Source organism: Cibotium barometz, chromosome 8 (genome assembly GCF_041138505.1).
Source record: "Cibotium barometz isolate CiBa-2024 chromosome 8, ASM4113850v1, whole genome shotgun sequence".
NCBI lineage: Eukaryota > Viridiplantae > Streptophyta > Polypodiopsida > Cyatheales > Cibotiaceae > Cibotium > Cibotium barometz.
Window position 1 is genome coordinate 21,953,914 of NC_141053.1, and position 10,878 is coordinate 21,964,791.

The window sequence follows — 10,878 nt, forward strand, 5'->3', positions numbered from 1 at the left end:
TGGTGGATCAAAAACTACGCAGTACTTGGGAAAAGCTTAATTTGTGAACGATTAGCCTGAGATCAGCGGTTCGTGTGAATTTATAGACGAGCACGACAATCATTCCTCGGTTGCGTAGTTCATCGATACACGGCTCTGCCACCTACGTCAACGCAGCCTCCCCTTATAGTCTCGCAAAACAAAGAAAAAGAATCATGTGGTCTCTTCAAAACAAAGAAAAAAATCATGCCCGTGGTCTTCTCATGAAGACTCCGCGGACCATAATAGCACGTTTACTGAGATATAGGCCCATTACACATCGCCATTCATGGGCAGGCAATCTCCCCCGCCCGTACATGGGCTGTGGGGTATGTGTAACGGGCCATAACAAGACTTATTCCTACTCACGCTTTTCCCAAAGAGTCAAAAATAGTGCTTTCTAGTTTATTTAAGCTCTTTTTTTTATCTACATATGATAGAGTCAAGCTGGTTCAAAAAAATCTTACTTAATTTTACACATTTAATAAAATGCCATTGAAACTAAATAGACACAAACAAAATAAAATTCCAAGCCATGCAAAATAATTATAGTTTTATCTTATGAAAATATTTATAAAAAGAACTGATCTTGGTATAAATCTTCCATGGGACTTTCATCCTGAGTATGCCTATAATATTCAAATCTATAGACATAGATATGCATGTAGTCAATTTTATAGATGTAGACATTGCTATTTCTCACAAACCATTCTCATACTCAACCTCATTTTTCAATTTCCATTCCAACACACATTTTCGGTTGTCTTTGATGTCTTTATCTTGAATGTTCACATTCATATCATGCATAGCTAATGTTGATTTCATCCACAATAATGTCCTGGTTATCCATAGCAACCAATTGCCTATCTAGCATGTATATACGATCCTTGTCTTTGATGTCTTGAAATACTTGTTTGCTTCTTAGAGTAACTTGAATAACATATCATCACTATGGAAGACAACCTATGGTTTTGCCTTTTTAAAATCATTTTCTAACCAGTCCATTTTCATATCCCCTTTGGTAGAAGAGCAAGGTTTTCATGGATATGTGTCCCTCTTAAAATCTATACGAGGCTTTTCTCTTTCTATTTTTTCTTGCTCTTTACTTTTTTATTTCTCTCCAAATAAAAGAGATAGAATTTGAAAAGCTTTACACTTTGCCTCTCATCCATCTTGCATGTCATCCTCATTGCTCCATAATAGTGGCATTGAAGGAGCTAAGAAATTAAATACATATACCAAAGACTCTTGAACTAGCTAGCCTTCAGTTACACTCCTTGTTCTTTGTCTTATAAAATATTTAAGGGTTTTCATTAACCTCTTAAGATAAAGCATCAATTATTATAAAAAATTATAATTTTATTTTTCAAAATCTCACTCTGACTATCACAACACGATTATATTTTACGACGATGTGTTGCAAGGTTTGTTCTCAAGAGAACCAAAACCTGGAAGCACATTTGTTGGTATAACCCTCTCAATTCGCAAGGGTTATAATGAGAACTAGGGCTAGGCTTACTATAGAGATGTATCAAAATGAGGGTTTTGTGAGATATAGGGAGGCTTATTGGGACTCTAAGGTCTACTCATGCTTTTTTCGAAGAGTGAAAAATAGTGCTTTTTAGTTTATTTAAGTTCTTTTTTATCTACATATGATAGAGTCAAGCTAGTTCAAAAAAAATCTTATTTAATTTTACACACATAATAAGGTGCCATTGAAACTAAATAGACACAAACAAAATAAAATACCAAGCCATGCAAAATAATTTTGGTTTTATCTTATGATAATATTTATAAAAAGAACTGATCTTGGTATAAATCATCCATGGGACTATCATCCTCGGTATCTATGCTAGACCTTGAAAGTTGAACTATTAATGCCTATAATATCCAAATTTGTAGACATAGATAGGCATGTAGTGAATTTTATAAACGTAGACATTGCTATTTCTCACAAATTATTCTCATAGTCGACAGCCTCATTTTTTAATTTCCATTCAAACGCACATTTTTGGTTGTCTTTGATGTCTTTATCTTGAATGTTCACATTCATATCATGCATAGCTAATGTTGATTTCATCCATGCTGATGTCCTCATTAGACATAGCAACCAATTGCCTATCTAGCATGTATATAGGATCCTTGTCTTTGATGTCTCGAAATATTTGTTTTCTCCTTGGAGTAACTTGAATAACATATCATCACGATATGGAAGATAACCTACGGTCTTGCCTTTCTAAAATCATTTTCTAACCAGTCCATTTTCATATCCCCTTTGGTAGAAGGGCAAGGTTTTCATGGATATGTGTCCCTCCTCCTAAAATCTATATGAGGCTTTTCTCTTTCTATTTTTTCTTTCTCTTTTCTTTTTTATTTCTCCCAAATTATAGAGATAAAATTTGAAAATCTTTACACTTTGCTTCTCATCCATCTTTACACTTTGCATGTCATCCTCATTGCTCCATAGTAGTGGTATTGAAGGAGCTAAAAAATTAAATACATATACCAAAGACTCTTGAACTAGCTAGCCTTCACTTACACTCCTTGCTATTTGTCTTATAAAATCTTTAAGGGTTTTCATTAACCTCTTAAGAAAAAACATCAATTATTATTAAAAATTATAATTATAATTGATGGTGGCAAATGCATTCCACCTGTGTGCTCCTATGAAAGAGCATAGATGGCAAATTTGTTCCACTTGGTACTCCTATGAAGGAGCTTAGGTCGCAATCTAGAAAGACCCTTAGATCAAGATTGTATGCATTGTGTGAAAGAAGGGATACACAAATTAATGAAGGTAGGTTTTAAAATTGATAATCTAAATATGATGGAAGTTGCTAAACTCTATTATGTATAGTGTTGGAAGGGCATGCACTACAATAGAATGAGGGTGTAGCAGTGAAAATAGGAGCACTTTTATAACTAGAAGGGTAGGGATATGTTGGGCCCATTTCACTTTGCTAAAAAAGTTGCTATTTAGAACTTGTTGAATCTCGCAAACGTCCAAACCTATCAACTGAGCACTGTAGTAGGCTGAAGAAGCATCTTGCATAGAATTGGATGAAATGGAGGTCTTAAAGGTTAAGGAGACAGTGGGTCTAAGATCTCAAGTCAAAGGGTCAGACTGATGTGGATTAGGAAGACGAGACATTTGAGGCAGTGCCCATTGCCCCCAGATGCCCTCTTGCTTATGCAGAGTAAAGTGGAGAATTGCATTGTCGGGTGCTGCGGATTTGTCCCTTTCTCGAGCATAGCTGTATTCTTTTGCCATGGCTTTGACATGCCTATGTCATCCCCATATGCTTTTGTGCATGCCCATGCATGTGCTACTAGGAAGTTTCCATCAACAACATCTACATGGAGTCTACACTCAGATATATAGCAGATAGAGGGCACTCCAATCTACAATTCCCTGCTCTCCATCCCTCAGAGGTTTCATCTATCATTGTTCGTGGTCCATTCTAGTCTCCATGTGGCCCTTGCTACATATTAAGCTTCTAAGGCAAGTTTGTGCCGATGTAGATGCATGTGATAATAAGCTTGTAAATCACTACATAGGGATACAATGTTTTCACTATACTAGGGAAAATGGAACACTTTCTTGGATATGCTAACTAGGAAATATAGTGCATACATTTCTCTATATAGGAAAATTTTTCTTCTATGCAGGAAAATTTTCCTACATAGGAAAAAAAATTTCCTATGTAGGAAAGTTTATCTATATAGGAAAGTTTATCTACATAGGAAAAAAAATTCCTATGTAGGAAAGTTTATCTATATAGGAAAATTTTCCTATGTATGTAAATTTTCCTATGTATGTAAATTTTCCTATATAGAGAAATGTATGCACTATATTTCCTAGTTAGCCTATCTAGGAAAGTGTTTCATTTTCTCTAGTTTTCACTTCTCCTAGATATGTTCATTTATATCTAGTTTTCACTTCTCCTAGATATGTTCATTTATATCTAGGAAATTATCTAGTGAATGCTTTTTCTTTCCTATATAGAGAATGAACAAAAGCTCCTTGTGTTCTATCATTGAGCGGCCCATGTATTTTTTATTTTTCTTTTGTGAATTCTTTTTATTTCCACTTAATAAATACTTCTATATAGAACACTTGTTCTCTCTCTCTCTCTCTCTCTCTCTCTCTCTCTCTCTCTCTCTCTATATATATATATATATATATATATAGGCTACAGACACCAAGAAGCTTGTAGCAAAGTGGTTAAGGCATAGGTCTTTAAACTGGTTGTCGTGGCTGTTGTAGTGTATTGTTTGTATACACACTTAGTGGATTCCTATGGTGTTGAAACCTCCACATTTTGGCTAGCTAAGGCTTTAAAAAATGAATCCTTATACTCAACAAATAAATTTATGTAGATAAGACTTAGAATGAGGGTATTGGTAGCAACAAAAACTTCTCGGAATGGAGGTCACTATCTTGTTGTCAAACAACACCACTAAGAGAAAGTTAGGATTGTGCAACTCATCACATCAACAAATTCTCAAAATTTTAGGGCAAATGAGAACCCTTGGACCATATAGGACTATTTTTTTATCGGACGGCAATAAAGAATTTGTAAATTAGGCACTCTATTCTCCTCCTCTCTCCGAGCATGTTTTTTCCCTTCTTATTTTGGCCTTGCTTTTGCTACCAAGAATAATGCAGGTCGTGAAGTTTTGCATTATATTGTTCCTAGAAATCTTATCTACCCTTACTTTGTTTTTGTGATGAAGTTCATGTCATAAGAAATAAGATCCCATAGATGGCTTTCAAAGATAGCCACTTATTATTAGTAAGACATATTATGTCTATGTTACCAAACTAGTGGTGATTAGTACTAACATGGACTAAACGGTATTTTAAAAATATTTAACATGGACTTTGAATAAAATGTATAAAAAAAGAAGCATCTTACTATGCTGTTAAGCAAATGCTTTGTGTATGGTTTCTTCCATTATTATTATTATTATTATTATTCAACTGGCCTTTGGTCCCAAATCCTCCCATAGTTACCAATTTTCAGCACTCATAGGTGGCCGCCTAGACGCTTATTTATCCACCCATATGCGATGTTGCCGAGGAAGCACCAAGGGGGTTTTGAACCCAAGACCTCTTGGTCCTAGGCAAACACCTTCACCACTTGAGCTATCACCTCATTGGCTAGTTTCTTCCATTTTAATATACAATATAATATAAAACATAAAGCATTTTAAAAAATAAAATTCATTGCCACTACTCACTCTTGATTTAGTCATTTTATTATATATATATAGATCAAGGCTAAGATAGAGAAGTGAATCATCTTAAAACTACAAAATTTTTATCATGGAGTTTTAAAAATATATATGTTCTTTTTTTAAGAGTTTGAATTATATATTATGCCATACTAGGTGTCAAGCTAGAGCTCACAAGCAAATATGAAAATAACACATAATCAATATTGGTATTTTTGTGCATGAAAGGCTACAAAGGACAAAGTAAAAGATTAAAAGCCATTTTATTCATTTATATAAAATATTAATACTCAAGCTGCGAACTCAAATAATCAAGTCTTTGTGGGACAAAGGTGACAATATACTAGCACCTTGATTATGCAAAATGTAGTGAGAAAGGTGAAATACAATCACCCATATTTCTAGACTCCTTTGATTTAGTTAGAGAATCTCTTTTGAGTCTCAAGAGTATGATGATTATATAGGCTTAAATCCAAACTAAAATGATGGAAGGCAACCGCAGCATGCACCAAAAAGCATGCTACCATTAATAAATTTGTTCTTCAATCTCAGGTTGTTTATGCTTTCTTGCATGCTTTCATGAATAAACATGACCCTTGATCACCCATTTGCTACCTACAAATATTGATTTACCTGCAACAAACACAAAGGTGATGAGAAACCTTGTTTTTCAATGATTGTTGCTCTTTGCATGCACCTGCTTGAGAGAGACTTGCATTACCACAAAATCAAAGTTTTACTCATGCACAAGGCTTTTACATGGCTTAAACTTATCTAGTGAGGACATGTTGAGGAATTTGAAGAATTTTTAGGGTTTCTAAACACCCTATAAACAGTTATTTCATCATAATGTGAACAATAATGACCTTGTTCCTTGAACCAATGAGTTCTTGCAATTGAGCATGTAAACGTTGGAGACTAATCGTCCAAACCAAATCTGTATCTGAAGATACCATCACCCAATCACTTAAGGGCATGTTGGACGTGCTGATGAGGCCACCAAATTGCAAGGAAGCTTTGTCTGTGCAGGTTAAAAAACAACAAAAACAAATGAGCCACCCCCCTCCCCCTCCAAACCTTGCAGCCTTCTTGAGACCAAAACTCTAGAGAAATGAAGTACATACCCAAGTCCCACTTGAGACCAGTTGTTGTGCTGCTGAGAGACGGGCCGCTCAATGGTAGAAGACCACAATATGGACCTTCCACAGATGGATTAATCATGATTTCATGCTTATAATTTTTTTGGAAGAAGAAAGGCCATGCTCTCATCACTCAAGAGAATAATCCGAGCTTTTGGAAACAGATAGAGAGCATTGAAATTCGCAAACTCGTGGTCTAATCTTCCTCCCAATGCGTCGAGGACAAGAAGCTTCACCTGTTACAGCACAGAAAGCATCTTTATTACGTATTTCACAGGCAAAAGGGAACAAATAAGGGCAAAGAAACTGAGGTTTCTCACTGCCATGTTCCCATAAATCCAATTAAATGAGCAGAAAGCATCTTTATTACGTATTTCACAGGCAAAAGGGAACAAATAAGAGCAAAGAAACTGAGGTTTCTCACTGCCATGTTCCCATAAATCCAATTAAATGAGCAGTAACCCGAAAGTTGACCTCCATCCCTTCATGCAAGATTTACAGATATCATAGCAGTAGTGTCTCTCTCAAAGATGTAAAGCTATGGAAAGTTCTTTTTACTGATCAACACCTGCATTGTGGCCTTGCCTTAGAGGGGTGGTTCATTATTGCACTCTGGAGTAGACTCTTGTTGGGAGATTATTCCTAGTGTTACAGCTTGGCAAATTTGGAGAGCTAGATGCATAGAGTCTAAGGACGGCACTAATACCTTGTACACTCGGTTGATATGCATTATTTGGGTAGATATTATAAACATTCTCATGGCCACTTGGGCTTGTATCAAGGGAGTCTCGAGAACTGTACAAGCAAAGTGTAATGCATTTTTGAGGGAATGGGTTCACAGGACCACCTTTTCCCATGCTCCCTCGGGACCTTCCTAGAACCATCAGCTCCTGGATTGCTTGCACATGCCCTGCATTCTGGAATGAGTCCGGCCTTTGGTCGTGGATGTGTATTGATTTGTTCATAAACTTAATAGAAGCCCCTTTTAAGAGAAAAAAATCTCAAAACTACAGGTAAAGGATTGAGAGAGCTTACATTTTCTTTCTCAATATCTGGCATGGTATCTTTGACATAAGAGAGGCATTTCCAAAGATCAGTGGTGTCTTGATCATCAGAATAATCTAAGATCTCTGTGCCCTGCAAGCCCACATTTGATTTGCATTAGTCATTTTAATCCAAGAAATTTGGCTAACAACATGGCATACGGATCATTTTAACATTGTGAAAACTCAAGCAGACAGCTCTCTTTTACTTATCTTAGGGTCACAATGACATCTCATCAATCAGAAAAAACACGAATACTCTTCTTATTACCTGAAAAAGGCACTACCAAATAGCAAGTGCCTTGATGTTGCTTCTGAGGCTTGCAAAAAACTTCTGCCAATGGCTTGTAGTCAGACAATATTGGTTCGATTGGAAGGGCGTTGTCATCCTCAACAACAATTTTATGAGCTCTCAACGTATGCTGCTCATGCGGGCATGCCCAAACTATGGTCTGGGATCTTTTGGACTTTAGTGCTAAGCACTCTAGTAGAGATGCGAAGCAAAAATGTAGTGAAGACCTTCCAACTAATGATGGGAAAGCAGCATTGGCCTGCATTCCTATCAAAACCAAATTACAAACACTGATCCTTTACATCTGTTTGGAAACAAAGACCAAGGCTCTTGAGGGAGCTTTCTACACCCAATCAATGATTGATTTTTTGCTAGAAAGTGATGGGTTATTTCTCAAAGGAATGGCTACACACAGTATAGGTGAGATGAGTACTACACAGAAAATGTCCAAGACAGACCTGGGAGGAGTTTGATATATTTTTTATGAGTGAAAAATACAAAGAGCATTGACAACAACTTAATCTCTTGAGCACAAATAAAGTCATGAAGCACAAGAGCATACAACCTATAAGATAATCTTGGAATATGCCCAATGCAGAAGGGCCTTGCCACTCCTTTTAGACTCAAGCATTTGATACCACAAAGTGCACCCTCATCAAGTACCATGTTACATGTTGAAACGTATGGAACCTTTTACTTTGATAAGCAGAGAACATCAAGACCGAAATTATGCAAGAGAGACAGGGTGGACAAAGAAAGAAAGTATTACTCTAATGTCTACAAAATACCCCAAGGGTCTATGAGACCAAAAGTGAGATAATGGTACCATGTACCGAGCCATGGAAAACTGAAAGAAAAGGTAAAAAGACAGCATATGATCATGTGTAGAGTTGAGATATGACATGATCAGGTAATGGTGATACCCAGCTCGGCTAGAACTGATCTGATGGCAGAGGGAATGTCTGGCCCTTGTATTGGTAGCATGTCATATTGATTAAGAATCTCCTGTCGGATGGAGGGTCTTGGTGCTCTGGACCGAGGGAGTCTGGCCTGCAGCATAGACGCTCACTAAGAACTCCTCTGCCGCATGGAGCTGAAGCACAGGTATGGGTGGTGGGCTCTGATGTAAGAGCAAAGGCACTGATATGGGTGCTGGACTCTGACGTGGATGCAAGTACTGCTCAGAAACCTGTGATGGCTCTCTCAGAGGTGTCTTGTCAAGGTTGGGCATGTCTCTTAGCATGCTTCCTCAGTACTACATCCGTGTGTCATCTGAGCTCCATCAAGTGCATGCCTAGGCATCTCCGACCCTCATGCTTGTATCACCCATGCAAGTGGGTTGAATCCCTCCTGAAAAGGCAGTGGAATCTCCACAGTATCTCATAGTAGGCCGGATAGCTAAATATTTAGTGTGCCTCATCCTCTACCTCTCCAGTGGCACACACTCTGCATATCTTCTCCTCCCATGAGAGATCCTAGGCTAGGCTAGTCTCTGCCCTGAGGATACCCTAAGCTAGCCAATCATGATACGATTAGCATATGACGTGTGTCTGTATATATCTAGATCTAAAAGAATCCATCCTCAAGGAGGGGGTCTCACTGTAGAACTTACATCCTTACCAATCTCTGATGGGGACACCCATCCTCAAGGAGTCTCACTGTAGAACTTACATCCTTTTACCAATCTCTAATGGGGGGACACCCATATCCGATGTATATGTAGTCCAAGTAGATCTTGTTGGAGAACAAGCCTTACCCAAGTACAAAAGCATAAAGGCATGTGAACACACTATTGTGAAAGAAAGTGGATAAAATCCAAAAAGTAACCACAAGGCAAAGTCAAAGGGGCGTCTACCTCTGCTAGAATCAAGGAGCTCATTTAGATATTGAGAGAATCATGGAGCCACCCACTCACACCTAATCACAAATGTTAAGATCTATTAGTAGCATATATGGAGCCTATTTGCACTCTTCTCAATGATAATTATGAAAAGAATTTGAATCATTTTGCCATTGTCAATTTGAGTCATGTTTTCTCTCTCTCTCTCTCTCTCTCTCTCTCTCTCTCTCTCTCTGTAAAATAGCCATCGCCATGTTATTATATGATCCACCATAGCCTCGGCCCTCCACATTATTGTTTTCTACATTTGATAGCAAAGCTATAGGTTGATTTTGTGCTTGTCCATAAACTTGTGCCACCATCCATACACTCGTGCACTGCCATCCGTAGAGCAGTCCATACATGCAAACAAACCATACAACCTCTGTACTCCATCAGTTGCAATAAGGCGGCCCAGTCATGTGCACGCATCCCGAGCAACAACCAACATCGTGCACAAATTAGCACGCACACATCAATCCATGAAGCAATCTCAAGAAAGTAAAGTTGATTTGCGCCCATTTTTTATTTTTGCAAATCTTGCTTAATTAGAGTAATTATCCTTAATTACTTTGTTCATTTTCACAATTGAGGGTGCTATTTTCATTTGTAGAGGTTTTGCCCAGCATGGTTTATTGCAGGATGTCCCTCACTCTGATTATACACCCTATCAGATAGAGGATTGACACCAATTGGAAGATTGTTGCCAGTATTACAACATGGCAGATATGGAGAGCTAGATGCATGGAGGCTATTGAGGGTGTCCATATTTTTGGGTCTCAAAGCATTAGTACACCATACTCTCATGGCTACTTGGGCTCATATTCAAGGGTCCTCTTGTTCTGCGCAAGCAAAGCGCGTTATATTTATGAGGGAGTGGGACCATGGCATTTTCTTTTCCTCTAGTCCCATAGGTGTCTCATGGCATCATGATGCTCCTCAGTGGTTGAAATCACCTTACAAATTGGGGTGATTCTATTCTTTTTTGGCTTACAACCGTGATTTTTGTAAGTCTTTTTCATACTTAATAGAAGTCTCTTTCTTGAAAAAAAAAAAAAGATGTGTTGAAGACCATAACCTTAGTTTTGCCCAAATTGACCATAAGGGGTCTCTCTCTCTCTCTCTCTCTCTCTCTCTCTCTCTCCCTCCCCCGCTGCCTGCCTCGCCCCCCTTCGCTCTCTCTCCCGCTGCGCCCCCCCTCCTGCTGCCCCCCTTCGCTCTCATCTCCCGCTGCGCTCCCCCCTCCCGCTATGCCCACACCTCCTGCTG

The 10,878-nt window shown here is 38.1% G+C and overlaps 1 pseudogene across 1 annotated transcript; it reads right to left on the reverse strand.

The window, feature by feature from the left end:
- Window positions 1-5,504: 5,504 nt before the first annotated feature.
- On the reverse strand, window positions 5,505-9,778 carry LOC147636041 (thiamine pyrophosphokinase 1-like; annotated as a pseudogene). Its single transcript, XR_015266385.1, has 5 exons — window positions 9,586-9,778; window positions 7,431-7,532; window positions 6,381-6,631; window positions 6,123-6,277; window positions 5,505-5,889 (listed from the first exon to the last, which is right to left on the reverse strand). The product of XR_015266385.1 is annotated as a thiamine pyrophosphokinase 1-like (transcript).
- Between the last annotated feature and the right edge of the window lie 1,100 nt (window positions 9,779-10,878).